Source organism: Sturnira hondurensis, unplaced genomic scaffold (assembly GCF_014824575.4).
Source record: "Sturnira hondurensis isolate 20B ecotype Veracruz unplaced genomic scaffold, ASM1482457v3 Scaffold0004136, whole genome shotgun sequence".
In the NCBI taxonomy this organism is placed as follows: domain Eukaryota; kingdom Metazoa; phylum Chordata; class Mammalia; order Chiroptera; family Phyllostomidae; genus Sturnira; species Sturnira hondurensis.
In genome coordinates this window covers 36,606,093-36,623,448 of record NW_028076767.1, presented here as the reverse complement: position 1 = coordinate 36,623,448, position 17,356 = coordinate 36,606,093, and the positions used below count along the sequence as shown (strand labels likewise).

Here is a 17,356-nt window from a genome sequence, read left to right as displayed (position 1 = left end):
CTAGAGGGCTCCCAGATGGGAGGGAGCCAGAGAAGGGGAACTCAAAGTGCTGGTTATGAACTCTCCCAAATCTGACCAATAGATGCACATGCCTCTGTACCAACAAATGCACAAAACAGAGTCCTGCTAAGGATCAAAGAACTAAACTCAGATGTGAACAAGCTAAAAGAGAATTTGCAATTTCTGTCTAATCAACCTAACTGCCTAAAAAGTCACTACTTCTCATAAGAATGTAATAGAACCCAGTCTTCATGTAAAAAACCTTAACTATCAGGAAACTTGTTAGTTTTTCTGTAACAGGCCTAATCTTAAGAAAATCAAAGACACCAACACTGAGATGACCCAGATGTTGGAATTATCACACAAGGTTTTTAAAGCACATTAAAAAATGCACAGGAAAACAAGTTTTCAAAAAATAACAACAGAAAATTTCAGGGAAAAACCCCATATAACACCATAAATCATATAAGAGAACAAAACTGAAATTTCAGAACTGAAAAAAGTCCTAAGTGAAAAATTCACTGGATAGCTTTAACAGCAAAATAGAGATAAGGGAAAATCAGTGAGCTTGAAGAAAGATTAAAATTATCCAATCTAAAGAACAGAATGCCAAAAAATTTAACAAATAGTATCTGGGACATGTAGAACAATATCAAAAGGTCTCATATATGTGTAAAGTCCAAGAAAAGAGAGAAAAACTGGGATAGAAAAAATATTTTAAATTTTAGAGCCAAAGCTGCCTCAAGTTTGGTGAAATGCATAGATTTATTCATGAGGCCCAGAGAATCCCAGAGATGAACCCAGTCTTCATATTTATCCCAGGCAGGATAAGTATAAAGAAACCACACTTAGATGCACAGATATAGATTATGTGTATTAGTGAAGTCAAACCGCTAAAAACCAAAGATAAAGACAACATCCTGAGAGCAGCAAGAGAATAAAACAAACTTTACATACATGGAAATAACAATTGAAATTACTGCTAACTTCTCATCAGAAACTAAGGGGACTAGAAGACAGCAGAACAACCTTTAAAATATTGAAAGATTTAAAAAAAACTGTTAATGTAGGATTCCAGCAAAAATACTCTTGCACCACAAGAAATGCTAAAGGAAGTTCCTTGGGCTGAAGAGAAATAAAACCTGATGTAATTCATTTTTTCAGGAAGAAATGGAGAACACTAGATATAGTGACTTTCTCAGGAAACACAAAAGAATATTTTTTTAATCTAAAAAAACGCAGGTCAGCTTAAGGTAAAAATTATAGTATCTCAGGGAGTTACAGTCTATGTTCTAAAGACAGAACCATTTACTGCTCCAGCGACTCTCTAGTTTACATCCTCTGCCCAATGCCTATCCCGCCTCTGATGACTGACGACCTGGAGTCTCACAAACTATTTATGTACCCTTTCTTAACCACACCTTTTGAGGCTCCATCTGATTCCCTATAGTATGCTTTCTCCCTTGCTGAAGCAAATTAATAAATTAACTTTGACTACTAATTAAGTATCTTAATGGTGAGTTTTCATTGGTGGGCTTTAACATACAAGACGAATGAACCACTTTCTCCAACAATTCCATGGCATGGAGGACAAAAAAGAAAGAGCAGGACAGTTATAGAATAAAGGAGACTAAATAAATATAATATGTGGTTCTCGAATTGAACAGTTTGCCGTACTCTAGGATGGGATATTTTTATATAGTAAGAACCCATGTTAACTTGAATTCAACACTAACTCGATTGATTAATATCTTCTATTCAGCCTTCTTTCTTAAAAAAAAAAAAAAGGTGAGTTGAAGCTCTTATCTCTACATTGGAAACAAAATAATGGAAGAGAACCTTTTCTTAGTCCAGTAAGATTGTAAACTTGCTGACCATTATCATATTCACATCATGGTTTTCTGTGTAAAAGAATGAGATCTGGGTGGGATTTGGAGTATCAGAATTACTGGCATTCTTTTACAGATTCCTACACTCTTTAATGTTCCCAAGACATCTAGAGATTAATTAATGAACTACATTTCCTATTTCAGAAATTAAAAATGTGTAATTTAGAATAAGATAACAATAATGAATAATGATAAATTATTGCATCTACAAAGACATTACACTAGGTACTTTTATTATATAATCTTTTCAATCCTCACATGTATTCTACTTTGGTGATTTTTTTTTTAAAAAAAGAAAGAGGGGAAGGGAGGGAAAAAGAAAGGGAAAAAAATATCTACTGGTTGCCTCTTCAGGCGCCCCAACCAGGGACCAGGTCCGCAACTCAGGCATGTGCCTTGACTGGGAATCGATCCAGCGACCTTTTGCTTTCCTGGACAATGCTACACCAACTGAGCCTTGGTCAAGTACCTTTTGACCTTATTTTTCAATGAGAGAATTGAAATACAAAAATTTGAAGCAATGTGTTCAAATAAATTATAGCTAGTAAATGGCAGAGCTAAAACTCAAAAACGTTTAAATGTCAAAACTATCTGCTACTCCAGCCCAATGAAAATGCCAACATTAATAAATTGACCAAACTGGCACATCATACAATGTACACAGGTATGGTCTCTAATATCCAGAAAATGTTCCTATTCTAAACTGATGATTCTTCCAAAATTCCAGATAGCAAAAATTTTGATGTTATATAATGAGACACTACTTCTTTTTAAACATCCATAATAATAATTTTAATGATACCTTTTAGTCAGCACACCCAGAATTCACTATCACTAGATATAATACGAGCAAATCACTTCACTCTATTGTGCAAAATTTAGCATTTTCCTTTGAAATTTCCTTACAATCTTAAAATCTGGTTTCTTTTCTTGACCTACCAACACGTTTCAAAAAATGTTTTTTTCTATATATTTTATTTCAAATTTACCTTACTTGTTTAAATTCAGTGAGTTTTTTTCTGATCAGTGTCATCTTTTCTCCTTCTACCCTTTGACCACCATCATCAAATAATATTCTGGCAATCAAGTACAGTTTGTTACATTTCCATGTCCCAATATGTAAGTGCGAAATTAACAGTATAGTAAGTAGACTGCTACTGCAGTCAGTTCTAACAAAAGAAAGAAAAAATGTATAAAGTTCTATCACCATCCAGATTTACACAGAATATGCCTCTGGGGAAATTCTGAGAGTTCACCATGTGCATGCTTGATACTTGAACTAATTAGAAATTCCTGCAAAGAGAGCAATTTATCTAGAGTTTATAGCTCTCACTGTTCTTCTGAATTATTAAATTTTTCTTTCCTTGTCACAAGTAAGCAACTCAGCAAAACCACACCTGCTCTCCTGAACAAGGAGATTTTATAATAAGGACATGCGGTTTAAAAATGACGATCTTCCTATCAGTTTTACCAAGCATCAGAAATCAAAAATTTTAATAACATATAAGGACTTTAAACTGTTAACTGGAAACTATGAAACTGTGAATTCTACAACTATCTCAAAAATTCAAAAAATGAGAAAATGCTCAACCAATGGCTGAAATGCACTGTTTTCTCTATTGTTTTAGTAGAACCCATCTACTGTTGTCCCTTAGGAGTTCTCAACCCAGGTTAGAGGAACTCACCAAAATATACCATCACAAAATTGTTAAAAGGAAAGTGGATTCCCTATAGTTTGCTCATAGTGACAGCAGGCTTGGCAACCTTCAAATAATGTAACAGAGTTAAAACACCTCAATTCTTACATGTCCAATGGGGAGAATGGTAATATTAACTAACATTCAAATAAAAACTAGTTAAAATTTGTTCTAAATGCAAAAAAATGCAAAAAAGGAATGGGAGGATGGGGTCCTCAGGGAAACCCACAAACAGAATCCAAGCCCCAGCCCCTTCCAAAGAGTGGCTCCCTCCCCTGGGAACAGGCAGTGGCCACAGACTCACTGCAGTTCTTACGCATTAATGACAAGATTGCTCCAGCCTGTCCCTGTCTGCACTAAAGGAAAACCCCTGTTTAAGAAAACCATTTTCTTATTTTTTTTCTTGCTTTGTTTCCCCTTTGGAAATGTACATATTGGTTAGAAATTTGTCCTATGGTACGCTGCATAAGGAAAATGATGTAATTTGACTTTAGCCTAGTTCACAATTTCAGGAAAGTAAAAAGGCCAACATACTGCCATCCCTTTCAGGAGAAATCACCAGGTATCTGCAACTCTGAAATCCGAAAAGCTCCAAAAATATAAAGATTTTTCTTTTTAACCTTGTGGCAAACTCAATTGGCAGCAAAATCTGACATATACCAACTTGAGACTTCATGGGATTCTTGATGTACTGCAGAAATATTAACGTGTTTAATTAGAGGACACTGCCCATGACCCCAAAAGGGATATTATGTACTACATCTGTACTGTATTTCTTCCTTAAAATCTGAAAAATTCTGACTATCAGAGCAGTCTGACTCCAAGAACTACAAATAAAGACTGCAGAGCTCTTCTCCCCATTGTCTGTTCCTAGTCTTTGCACACTAGGGGTACGATTCGACTCATGACCACCTGAATGACTGAATATTCCCGTGTTCCAAGTACCGGACCAGAAGCTGTCCAGATAGTATCTGGATACTGTTTCGGTTTTGCAAGTGATGAGGAATAAACACAATATAAAAGCCTTTGACTAGTCTCTGACTCTGTATAGTGGAGACGACACCAATTTTGGGACATGTCATAAAAGATGCAGATGAGTAAAAAAAAGACAAAATTAAAAAGTTCTTATCTTTTTAATGAACTCAGTGATACCATATCCATACTAAAAATAACTAATTATAAACTGGAATAGCTATTATACCCCATTCATTTCCTACATCATGAAGCCAGTCCATAGTGGTTGGTATTTAAGTAACCAAAAAACACAAAGTTAGTGATATGATCATTTGGATATGCTACTTAATTTTTTTTTAAAACTTTGTTTGCTGTTACTAGGAAGATCCTCTAATGTGCTCCTTTTCATCAGAATATAGACCCTATGAGAGCAGAAATTTGTTAATTTTTTTATTGTTTTAAAACTTCTATCAGCTATTTCTTGATTTATAGTATTGATTTCAGAGTTTAAAAAAATTCTACATGTTGAACTTCTTTACTGATTCACTTAAATATAAACTATGACATTTATGAGGCAAATTCCCTTTATCATGCCCCCTCTCTAGTTTCTAGGTTTCTTTTTTTCTTCCCTAAACAGCCAATTTTTTTAATACACAAGTCTACACTTGATGTCACCAATTTTTAACCTCCCATTAATTCCACTTACCCACCCGAAGTCTTTTCCACTCCCACTACTCCAAAGTACTCATTAGGTTATACAATAATCTCTTTGTTGCTAAATCCAGAAACCTTGTCTTTCTTTCATCTGACATCACTCCAGAATTTGGTAGTGCCAAGCACCTCTTCCTCACTTTTCAATGCCTCTGTCCCTCCATCCACCCCTAACAGTAAATAGTAAATAACATTTACTAGTGCAAAGAGGTTAATCTTTGCTCATGGATTTTTGTCTTTGTTCATTCCCATGTTCCCAGCATAGAAAGCTCTTAATACATATTTGTCATTTGAACATTCCTTATCTTTTCTCCATATTCCCTCCACCCCCACATCTTCAACTGACTTCATAAGAATGACTCTTACTCCAGCCCAACCTTCTCTAAAGTTCCAAATCCTTACGTCCAAATGCTATAGGAAATCTCCACACGGCTGCCTCCGAACTGGACTCATCATTTCCTCCTCTCCTCAAACCAGCTCTTCCTCTAAATCAAGATATTACCTATAAAGCTAGAAGTGACATTTCCTTTTCCTCACTCATAGTCTGTCTCCAAATTCTACTGATTCCACCTTCTCATTTAGTAGGAAATATGTAGGTGGATGCTTTGTTTAGAAAAGATCCCATAATAAGGCAATTTTCATTTCCTTTTAGAGGGCAAATTGTTTTTGAGCTCTCCACCAAAATTTCTCACAAGGTCTTCATTATCTCTAAGCTATAAGAACTTTTGCAACTTGCCTCTAAAAAATATAAATCATATATGCATACTAACAGGTAGAGCTCCACTGTATTCCACCCATGCAGGGCAAAAAGACCCTTTCAAATATTTGCAAAATTGCCCTCAGGAAAACCCAGGCCTTAAATTAAAAGCACATTCCACTACAATATAGGCAATATTATTCCATACTTTCCAAATTTCTAAGTTTTTAAAATGAAAATTTTGCCTCAATGTCTACTGTATCAACAATCTTATCTCCACATATTATTCTTTTGTAGAAGCTTTTCCGTAGCAGTCCCTCTAGTTACTGAATAAAAACAAGTCCTAAGGGACATCTCCACTGCTACTAGACCCTCAATCACTTGTACTTACATCCTCCCAAGGCCACTCTGCTTTGCCTGAGTTCCCCTGTACATCCCTTGGTTCACAGCTCAGCTGCGTGACAAAAAGATTTAACTTTCCTCATTAGCCCCATCATCTCATTCACTGAACAAATATTATTTATGTGGGTTTTCTTGGTCTAGTGATTAAGTCAATTTATACCCATTTTCATAACAAGGAAGAGCCAAAACCTTAAATTGAAAACTTATACCATAACCCTCACCATTTTACTTAATATATGTCTCGTGGCTAAGAAACAGGTCCAATGCTTCTAGTCACCCGCTGAATGCTGCCGTTTTCATTTTTATGTTAAAATATGTATTTGTGCAGAAGAGACTCCTTTGTAAGACCATAAAAATTAAAAAGTTTTGTCCCAGACAAACAGGAAAACAAACAAAAAAAGATGAGGCTGGGGACATACTTGATAGTGCTATTACTAAGTGCTTCACAAAAGTACTTACAGAGAAAGTAAAGTATAAGCTTAAGAGAAAAAGCAGTATGGTCATGGTCTTTTCCTTCTTTTCTTTATCCCCCACTTCCTGGAAACAAGTTCAGCTTAGAGGGTTACAGGCAGTGTCTGTGCATATAGTAAGGTGACATATACCTTACACTGCAAACAAGGCAGTGTAAGGTAATAATTTTAATGATACCTTTAAGTATGAGAGGTCTGAGAGATCGCAGTTCCTGTCCTCTAAGCAGAGAAAAGTCTAAATGTTACAGCAGCAACTCAAACACAATACTACTGGAAAAGAGGAACTACAAGTAAGTATGCGGGTCTGGGGCATAAGGAAAGATGTGTGTCTTGAACCTCAATCCTGAAGGATGCGTGGGAAAGGGGTAAAGGTCACTAAGAAAATGGGATTAGCATGTGTAAAGACTCAGAGACACAACTGAATTTAGGGCGCAGGTGGCAAACACAAGGCCCAGCTGACCAAATCCAGCCCCTCACCCTGTTTTATCAGCAGGGCACTGTGTTTCTAGCTGGCAGCAGTGCCAAGCTCCTTGCGCCTAGTTAAGGAGTAGTTACATTTATACGAATTTACATTCGGCCCTTTGAAGGCAACCTCAGGGCTGATGTGGCCCCTTATGAAAAGGAGTTTGACACCGCTGATTTAGGGGAGTCACAGTTGTTTGAATCAAGTATAGGGTGCATACAGAAGATTAAGCAATAATGAGATGGAACACAGAGATTTGTGAAGCTACAGCATAAAAGAACTTGTATGGGAATACTGGATACTTGAAGTTCTTGCTCACTTCTTTATACCCAGAACCCAAGACTGTTTGCTACTTAGTAGGTTCCAATTCTAAACTTAAATATAAAAGAGGCTGTGATTTTCCCTCTTTTTTCCTATACAGAACTCCCTATAATGATCTTTTGACAACTTCTTTACCAACAAATACCCCGGCAACCTCGTTCCACCTGTCAGCCCCACTTCTAGCAATCCCCACACTGTCTATCATCAAACTGCGTCCACACCGAAACCGCACGATCAGGGGCCAAACCCTCTGTCTTCACCCCATCGTTCTCGATGAGCAGCTTGAAAAACCTCCCTTCTGAGATGGGAGGGAAAAGTCCCTTTGATGGCACTGAAAGAGGAAACAGGACCCTCAAGGTGCTGTTACTTCAACTTACAGAAACAAGTCTCATTACTGAGTGTGTCGTATGCCTTCAACATTCATACAGCTTTGCTCCCATTCCCAAAAATTCTGTTGCCCGATTAAGTATATGGGGTAGATATGTTCTGCCAATTCTCTCACAGCACAGCTCTGAAAGTGGGCTTTCTACTTATTTAATTCAAGAGCCACATTCTAAGTTTCAGAGAAAACCTGAAGGCAGTAGCCTCCAGAGATTGTGTAGTCCCTAGGCACACGCCATTACATTCCACTACAGAGGCGCCTATCACCAGCTGTCCTGGTAAAAAGCTGTCATAATAAAACTAATTCAGGAAAGGACATTCAAGGCAACTTTTTAGGTGGAAGTGCTGAACTCTGTCTAGCCTTATCCATTTATGAGTTAGGCTCCAACTCAAGTTAAACACACATCTCCACAGGGTCTCTCCTTCCCATTAGCTAGCCTACGCTGAATGACAGGCGCTCATATGTCCCCAGGCCAAAGCAGACCATACTATCCTTTTGGTATTTCTTCACCGGGAAAGACTAATTAGCTTGGCAACAAACGGAAACAAATCCATTGGCAACAAATCCATTCCTTCCTTCTGATGTATTATTTTTGAAGAAAATGCTTTGAAAGTTTGTACTTTCTTGTAGGCATTGAAATGTCTCTTCCATGTCCACTTGAGAACTGCATATACTAAGATATTTAGGCTATAGGTTTAGTAAGTCTGATGTTCGCTGAAACTACTATGCCAGAGGCTTTTTCCTTCCACCCCCTTCCCATGCTAGGATTCTCAGACTGGAACAGAAAAGCAGACGAATGCAACAAGCCCGCAAAGTCATCAGTGGGATTGGCTTATACTACCTCTAGGCTAGTCTTGATTTATACCAAGCAGGGTTACACCAGGTAGTACAAAATTCAGACTAAATGCAGATTGGCATCCCACAGAAAACAATGTGCTAATTAAGGCATGGGGTTATAAACACACAATGTGTCACTGTGCACTCTTAGGTGGTCTCAGGGTACAAAAGCTGGCTGTAGATCACTTGGCAAAGCACAATCATAAGGGAGAAAAGTTAACCTCTACGAATTCAGCTCCTGGGAAAACTGAGAGAGCTGAAGCTGGTTTAAGAAAGGCAGTGAAGTAGTCTAGGAAGTGTCAGAAACTAAACTGTTCAAAGTGGGGAAGGAAGGGCAGCATAACACAGATACACTGGCTAGCCATAGACCAAATACTTTGCAGCAAGGAAGGCAGCAAATCTGATTCCAGGGTGGCGGTGGACCATAACAGATCCCTGGCAGGAGATTCCAGTGGCTTGGTAAAAAAAAGACTGAAGGGCCCTCCATTCCCCAGGTTCTGATTCAACACGGCTAGGGTAAAGCCCAATAATTTACATTACTTACAAGTTCCAAGAAAATATTAATTCTGCGTGATTCAGGAGACCACATTTTCAGAACCACTGGGCCAATGTTCTTGGGATCTTAAGTCTCAGAGCCCCAGACAAATGAGGTGGGAAAGGCTCCATGAAAGTGACATGGGCACAAAAAAATGGAAGGGCAACACTCAGCACCACAGAACAGGAAGTGAGAAAGACAATTCGTCAACTATATCATAGTAGTAGCAATAACATAATAGTTAAAACTGTATGCAAGGCACTCACTGTGTGCAATGCTTTCCTTACATGCATTATTTTTCTTCATCCTCAAAACAGCCACTGAGGTAGGTATCACTATCATCCACATTTTTCAGATGAGGATGCTGAGAACAAAGATGTTAGGTGATCTGCCCTAAGCAACAGACTGATACATGCTGAAGCAAGGCTGAAATCTTTGGCTTACTACTCCATCTTACTACTCAGCACCAACGTGAGTAGGTCTCCTCCTTGTACAGATACTGCCTGTAACAATGCTTCTTTTGAACAAAATCACACTTTTAATGCTAATTCTAAATCTGCTTTCCCATTGTACAAAGTTAATTCAGGTTAACTCTCCACTTCACAATCCTAAAACAAGACAAATCTAACCACAATTAAAGAGGAGGCAGGCTACCTGGTCTTCTGAAGCCCAAGTATGCTTGCTTATTTATCTGCTGTTTCCGGTCTGGACACCTGCAAACGCTAAGGGAGCTCTTACCACACTTTCAGTCACCAGTCTTGCATGTGCAATAATAGCCTTTCCTCAATTTTTTCCCTCTCCGTTTATCTCAAGTAATTGTAAGGATTATAAGTGAAAACAGGTAAAGTGGTGTTGCAGTTAGACTTAGTGGAATTAACTATTATACTACCATTACATGCAAGTGTACTGTGAGATCATGAGCTCAACAGAGAGGTCGTGACTAAAGGGCCAAGTGTGGGAGCTATCACGTTTTTGGAGGTTGATCAACTTACGGAACAATAAAGAATGACAGAGGAAGAGCAACACATACTGAGGAACAAAGAATCCCCAAGATTAAACACTAAGAAGAATCATCACTTGCGGGGCCAATGTATGAAAAAGAAACAACTGACATTTCAGAGAAGCAGTCACAGGGAAACTACGCCGAAGCACATGAGTGGAACTTGCAGCTATTTTTCAATCACAGTTCATTAAATACAATCCCATGTCCTACGGACCGAGAAAAAGGGGCCTCTAGCCCAAACGATTCGAGAGGCTCTTAAATGATCGGCGATTGAAACACAGCACACGGTAGAAAGAACAAGCGCTGCTGCCGGATTTCAGCAACAAAGATACCGAAGAACCTTACTAGGGACCTACACCCCTCCGCGCAGGCGAATGGGGAGTTCCCGGCCGCCCCTTACCCACCCGCTCAGACTCCTCCGCCCGAGCGGTTCGCACTCTCCAGCCTGGCGGGCCTCTGCGAGGCGGGAAGAGCCACGCGCACCGCAGTAGGGCCTGCGGTTGTACTAGCAAGCCCGCACCCACCCCTGGGTCCAATCTCACTTCCCATCCGGTCCGGTAACCCACCACCCGCCCTCTGGTTCCCTGCCTGTGACGAGTCTGCAGACTTAGGTATTTACCTGGAACTCCACCGCGCCGCCACTACACCGGATGTATGTCACTTCCCCTTCCCGGACCAGGCAGGAGAAAGGCGGAAGGTAAACTATGGAAAAACCTCGGCTTCGTTACGTTATCGTTATAATTTATTTTAAAAACCGTATCGTAATACCAGATTCAGAGCAGTCTGTTCGGCCACGCTTTTCTCCTCCGAAAACGGCAAGTTGACACAAACTACAAAGTCCAGAATCCACCGCCTGTGAGGGTGGAAGTGGCGTAAGCAAATGCAATTTAGGCTGAGAGGGCCGCGGTGTACGACGGGAATTGTAGTCCGTCCCCCCACCCCACCCCCGCCACAGAAGCGCCAGAGTACATTCAGGCGGCTGGTCGGAGACCTGGTTGTGATTCGGCCTAAACAAAATCCATTTTAAAATTGTTTCTTCGTAGTTGCGAATAGTAGTGCATAGTAGTCATTTCCCATGAAAATCTCAAAAAGAGCAGACGCCACTTTTTCTGTCCTTTTACAGTAATTAGACCGAAAATCAAAGCGAAAATATTACTGTTACATGCCTACTAAATTCCAAGATTTCAAGGCCAAAGTGAATGGGAGAATGTTGGAACATAAAGTAAAGTAATGAGGAGAGCTAATTCTGTAGAGAAAAAAGATGCCTCTGTTTTAGGTCAAGGCACCAGCTCGTGGTGGGGATAAGGAGATTTCCTGGCCAACTTGAAAATAGCAGCTTGTGCAGGGATCAGAGGTAATCCAAGTGTTTTCTTGGGCTTTACTTTGCAGTAGTAACAAAACTTTAAAGTTCACTTACCTGTAACGGTTTTGGGATCTATATTTCCCTAAAACAACTGTATCTTTATGTTCCTCAACCCTTTACAAATCAGGCCTGGTTTCTCCAAACACCACTTTTTTGCAATTTTAGTGTGCTGGTGCTACCAACCGTTTCCTAGAGGCAGAAGAGTGTAATGATTACGGAAAAAGACACTGGAGCTGGACTACTCAGGTTTAAGTTATGAATCTATTGATACACTTGTGGATGATATACATGTGGGGCATGTTTCCTGATCTGTTAGATAGGAATAATAGTACCCACCCACAGAGTAGTTTGAAGAATTTAATCAGTTGATACACTTGATGCATTTGAGGTAGTTCCTACTATGTAATAGTACTATCATTTTTTTTCATTTTTACGATATTTGGCTATAGTTAAAGGTGCATTTTGGTGGCTTAAGATATCTAAGTAAGTTGATTTCAGTTGTACCAATACAGGGTGCAGGAGATGAATCTGGTAAACATTTGTATGTATACCTGAAAAAAAGCACAATACCACTTCTACAGTTATCAATAGACACAGGAAGGTTTGAGTTGAACCTAGCAGAGCTGGATGGAGCTGGAAAACACTAGGTTTGTCATTTGGGTCCTTGAGGAAGCAAACAGTGAGATAGAGCTAAGAATGTGAAAAGGGTTCTGGTTGGTGTAGCTCAGTGGATTGAGTGTGGGCCTGAGAACCAAAGGGTCTCTGGTTCTATTCCCCACCAGGGCACACACCTGGGTTACAGGCCGTGGCCCCCAGTGGGGCGCACGTGAGGGGTAACCACACATTGGTGTTTCTTTCCCTCTTATTCTCCTTTTCTTTCTTCCCCTCTAAAAATAAACAAATAAAATCTTTAACAAAAAGAATGTGAAGAGAAATGAAGGAAACTGAATGGAGCAAGGGTAAGAGTCCCACACTGGGGCAAATTGGTAGGTCCCTGTAATTACAGTCGTGATTAGCTATTGAGTGGAGACACCCCAAGAAGAATGTGGCCTCAACTCTGGACCTGAGATGGACTTGAAAATGTTAAGAGTTGAAGGCTGTCATCCAAGGACACTCCTCCCAGCCGTGGAAAAGGGCTTTTTGTTGAGGCGGCATCTGAGCAGCACATCTCCGTGCCTGTCATAGTTCATACCTTACACCATGTAGATTGACTCTTCATACACATTCAGGGAATAGTGCCTGCAGGGCTCCAGTGGGCGTGTCTTTCTGAAGAGAAGCCAAGACGCCAAGAGGAGAGAAGTTAGTGGCCAACTACAGCCCCCATCTTTGCAACTGGTTTGAGTCACAGCTGAACTCATTGCACCTTCTCTTCCACTATTCATTCTAAATTCTCACTCTCTGCCTGGCCTCGGCCATTAAACTGGTTGTGGGAAAACCTTAATTCTTGAGAAATTTGAGCCCCCGGTAATAATCTCCTCCTCAGACAGGTGTTGCTGCACTTGCCCATTTAGAGTCACTATTGGACAAGGTCGTCCCTAAGAGATGCCCCAGTGGATCACCGGAGTCCCACACATAGGCTCATTTCCCCCCAGTGTGTAACATCAAGCCTCCCTCCTCCTGCTGATCTGAGTTAGCATCACCTGCCAAGGTGTTTACTCCTTGCCTACTCATCCCTAAATTCAAGAAGGCCAAAGGGCTAGGCAGTAGATGACGCATAGTTCAGTGGGACTCTTGCTGTGTCTCCTAGCAAGACTGTACCATCTTTGGGGGATAGGACCTCTACTTCCACAAAGCTCAGAGATGTAGGAACAGGAGACACTATCTCTCCCAGTAGGTCATGGAGAGTGATGGGGAGTTGGGCTATTTCTATTTTAATCCCTTGTTTCCTGGACCCTTGTATTGTTCTTACTGGGGACTCTGAGCCATATCAAGGTGTACCACATCCTAAGGAACACCACCTCATTCTTGCTAAGTATTATTTCCTAGAAGGTTCTTGAACTTCACCGTTGTCAGGCCATTCCAGTGCTCTGTTAGGCCAGCAGCTTCTGGGACATGCAGGATGTGTTATAACCAGTGGAAGCCATGGGCACAGGTACCCCCCTGCATCACCTTTGCTGTGAAGTGCTTTTCCTGGTTGGATGCTATATTGTATTACATTCTATGTCTGTGCACCAGACATTTTATAAGTCCCCAGAGAGTGGTGCTGGACGAAGATTGGTAAGTAGGAAATGCAAATGTATATCCAAAATACATCACCTATTTCCTTGAAATGAAACCACTGCCCCTTTCTGGATGGGAAGGTCCCAATGTAGTTAGCTTGTCACCAATTGGCTCCTTGATCTCCTAAAGGGATGATGACATATTAGAAGTTCTATACTGGCCTCTCTTGTTGTCAAGCTGAGTTATCAGATGGTGCAATAGACTGGTCAGCTGGGGTAAGTGCGTTTTATGATAATGGACCCATACATAGACTGTTTACTCGCATGACCATTTCATTCACGTGTGCCATGTGCTGCACTGGGATGGCCACTGGCAGACAGGCTAACACCAGCCAGATGAGGAATCTTGTTTACTCAGTTGTCCAGTGCTTCTTCCATAATGTATTCTTTCTGGTGGACATTGTTACGTAATAAAGAGATCTTCATGCTTTTCGCCCACCTTTCACATCAGTATGTAGTTTATCTACGTAGTTTTAACCCTCTCAAACTTCCCTGTCTGCAATCTCTTAGACATCTTTCTCTTTAGACCTCTGACTGGCCAGCCAGGCTATTTGCCATTGCCTGTCTGTGTTCCATCATCAGACCCCGTTTCCTTCCACACGAGTGGATGACCAGATGCACCATCTGAAGCTCTGTCGTTAGGAAATTGCCCTTTTCTTCTGCTCTCAGTTCTGTTCCTGAGTGGGGCTGTAATGTAGCTGACATTCAATTTCAGCTTTCATCCACATACTTAGGCAACTCATCTGCAGCCTAAGCTTGGCTGTGTTTTCTTCCTTCAGCTGTTGTTCAAGACTCCACTCCTACCTGATATTGCCCACAGTGTGAGCTGAGAGGGGGTTTGATGTAACTGAGGTGGTGATGTCGAGGCCTGTACTACTTGCTCATGTAGACTGTGCCCTCTGGTCTTCTTTGTTTTCCACCCCTATAATACTTTCATCTTGTGATGAATTGCACCTGGCCCTTGTCCCCAAATTTCTAACATGATGGATTCAATAAGACATTTCATTTTGTGTCACCTAATGGCCCATGGTCCAGCAATTCTTCTTTACCAGAAGCATGCCAAGAGCTAATTCTTAAAATATATGCAAACTGCTCCAGAACCCCATGGACCTGAACTGGGATTTTTTTCTCTGAGATTTCCATAAACTCCACACTGCATTTTTCCCCAAAACTGATAATTGTACTATTATAGGATCTGCCAGATCCTGTAGCCCACGTGTCAAGGTGCTCACACCACTGCTCAGAACTGCTACAGAGCCCTTTCTTGTGCCAGGTTGTTAAGCTGTCTGCTTTTTATGTCACCTGGTATATGGGCCAGAAAAATATCCCTGGCCGTGGAGTATGTTGCTCACAGAACCCAAAGCCACCTCCTATGCACTCTGCTTTCTCCTTCCTTGTAGGGCAGTGGTCCCCAATCTTTTTGGCACCAGGGACCAGTTTCATGGAAGACAGTTTTTCCACGCACTAGGGGTGGGTGGGAGAGCAGGTAGACAGGAGGCAGAGCTCAGGCAACAATTTGAGCAAAGCTTCACTTTCTCTCCTGCCACTCACCCACCTGCTACATGGCCAGTTCCTAACAGCCCATGAACTGGTACTGGTCCATGGCCTGAGGATTGTGATCCCTGTTGTAGGGAATGCAAAAGGCAGCAAGTTTTTTTTTTTATTTTTTTAATTTTTATTTTTTTACTTTAAAGGGGATGTTCTAGCGTGTTCTGAATATTGGTCCTTTAAAATCTTTGATGAAGAGACAGGTTCCTGATTCTTCATAGGACTAGTTTCCCTCTCTTTGGAGCACAAACCTCCAGCAAGCTAGCCACCTCTTGCTCAACCTGTTGGGTCAACATGGTGCCATTGATATAAAGGATCAGTATGCTAAACCATAGAATTTCCACTGGATTCAGATCTCTTTGGACTATTATTATAAGAGAGACAGAGAGTTAATATAGCCCTGGGCAAAAGTGCCAATGCGTACTGTTGTCTGTCTGTATCATGTGGACCATTTCTAATTGCCTTTCTTGATTGGGATAGAAAATACTGCATTCTTGAAATAAATGGGTGTATTATCCTGTGTTAGCAATGATATAGTGCTTGGCATGGCAGCTGGAATTGGGGCTGCTACTTGGTTGAACTGCTGGTAGTTTACAGTCATCCTGCTAATTCACCTGGTTTCTGGAGATGGGATGGGAGCTATTATTTATGTATCCTTTAAATGTTTCAGGATATCACTAATCTCCACCATTCCTATGGCATTATGATGTTGTTTGAGATTTACTTTATTGGTCAGGAGGGGAAATTTCAAAGACTTCTACTTGGCCTTCCGCACTATAATAGCTTATGCTACAGGCCAAGGATAATAAATAGAAAATATTTCAACTGTGAAGAATATCAAATCCCAATTACACACTTGGGACCACTGACTTGATCTGTGAACCAGACTCTGGCCGTAACTCCATTTATTTCCTGACGTCCATATCCCTCCATTCCAATAGGCAAGTTGTGATATATCAATATCAACTCTGACCCTGTATCCAGTAGTCCTCAAAGTATGTGGCTATTTCCCTTTTCCCAGTGCACAGTCATTCATCTAAGTGCAGGCAGGTACCTTTGCGGAAGGTCCACAGGAACCATTACAATATGTATTTGACATAGTGTTGCATGGTGCTTCTTCTTGAAATCTAGCCAGGTGTTCAGTCAATTGTTTAAAAACTGGCACAGGTCTAGGAAGTGAGCAAGAGATTGTGACTTTTTATGGGGATCACCCACCTCAGCCTTCTGCTCATCTGTTCTTTTTGTGTGTGTATGCTAAGCAACTGTCACTGGCTGCTCATTTATTTTACTCCTAGTGACACCATATCCTATGGACCATCTTCACAACTCCCTCATGGCCTCTTTTCCAGCATTCGGGTCACTGTAATTGTGACCCCCACCACCCCAGCCTCTAAGGGTTAAGTGCTGCTTAAGCTTGTGTTGCTTCAAGTGCCCATCATCGTCACTGCCCTTAATGAACCAAGTTTTGTGCAGCCTGTCCTATAGTCAGGCCTGACCTGTGAAGAGGAGCCAGCACTGGGTGTCTTTGTGATGCTGGGACCCTTCTTGCTAGCACATTCCTGTCGGTCTTCAGAAATATGTCTTCTGGAGAGAGGTGGNACTGGCTGCTCATTTATTTTACTCCTAGTGACACCATATCCTATGGACCATCTTCACAACTCCCTCATGGCCTCTTTTCCAGCATTCGGGTCACTGTAATTGTGACCCCCACCACCCCAGCCTCTAAGGGTTAAGTGCTGCTTAAGCTTGTGTTGCTTCAAGTGCCCATCATCGTCACTGCCCTTAATGAACCAAGTTTTGTGCAGCCTGTCCTATAGTCAGGCCTGACCTGTGAAGAGGAGCCAGCACTGGGTGTCTTTGTGATG

The 17,356-nt window shown here is 41.0% G+C and overlaps 1 protein-coding gene across 1 annotated transcript in view; it reads right to left on the bottom strand.

The window, feature by feature from the left end:
- CWC22 (CWC22 spliceosome associated protein) overlaps window positions 1-11,085 on the bottom strand; it is a 54,282-nt gene extending 43,197 nt beyond the window's left edge. The window contains exon 1 of the mRNA XM_037044352.1: window positions 10,981-11,085. The gene's annotated coding sequence lies outside the window, so the exon portion shown is untranslated. The remainder of the gene's footprint in view (window positions 1-10,980) is intronic.
- Between the last annotated feature and the right edge of the window lie 6,271 nt (window positions 11,086-17,356).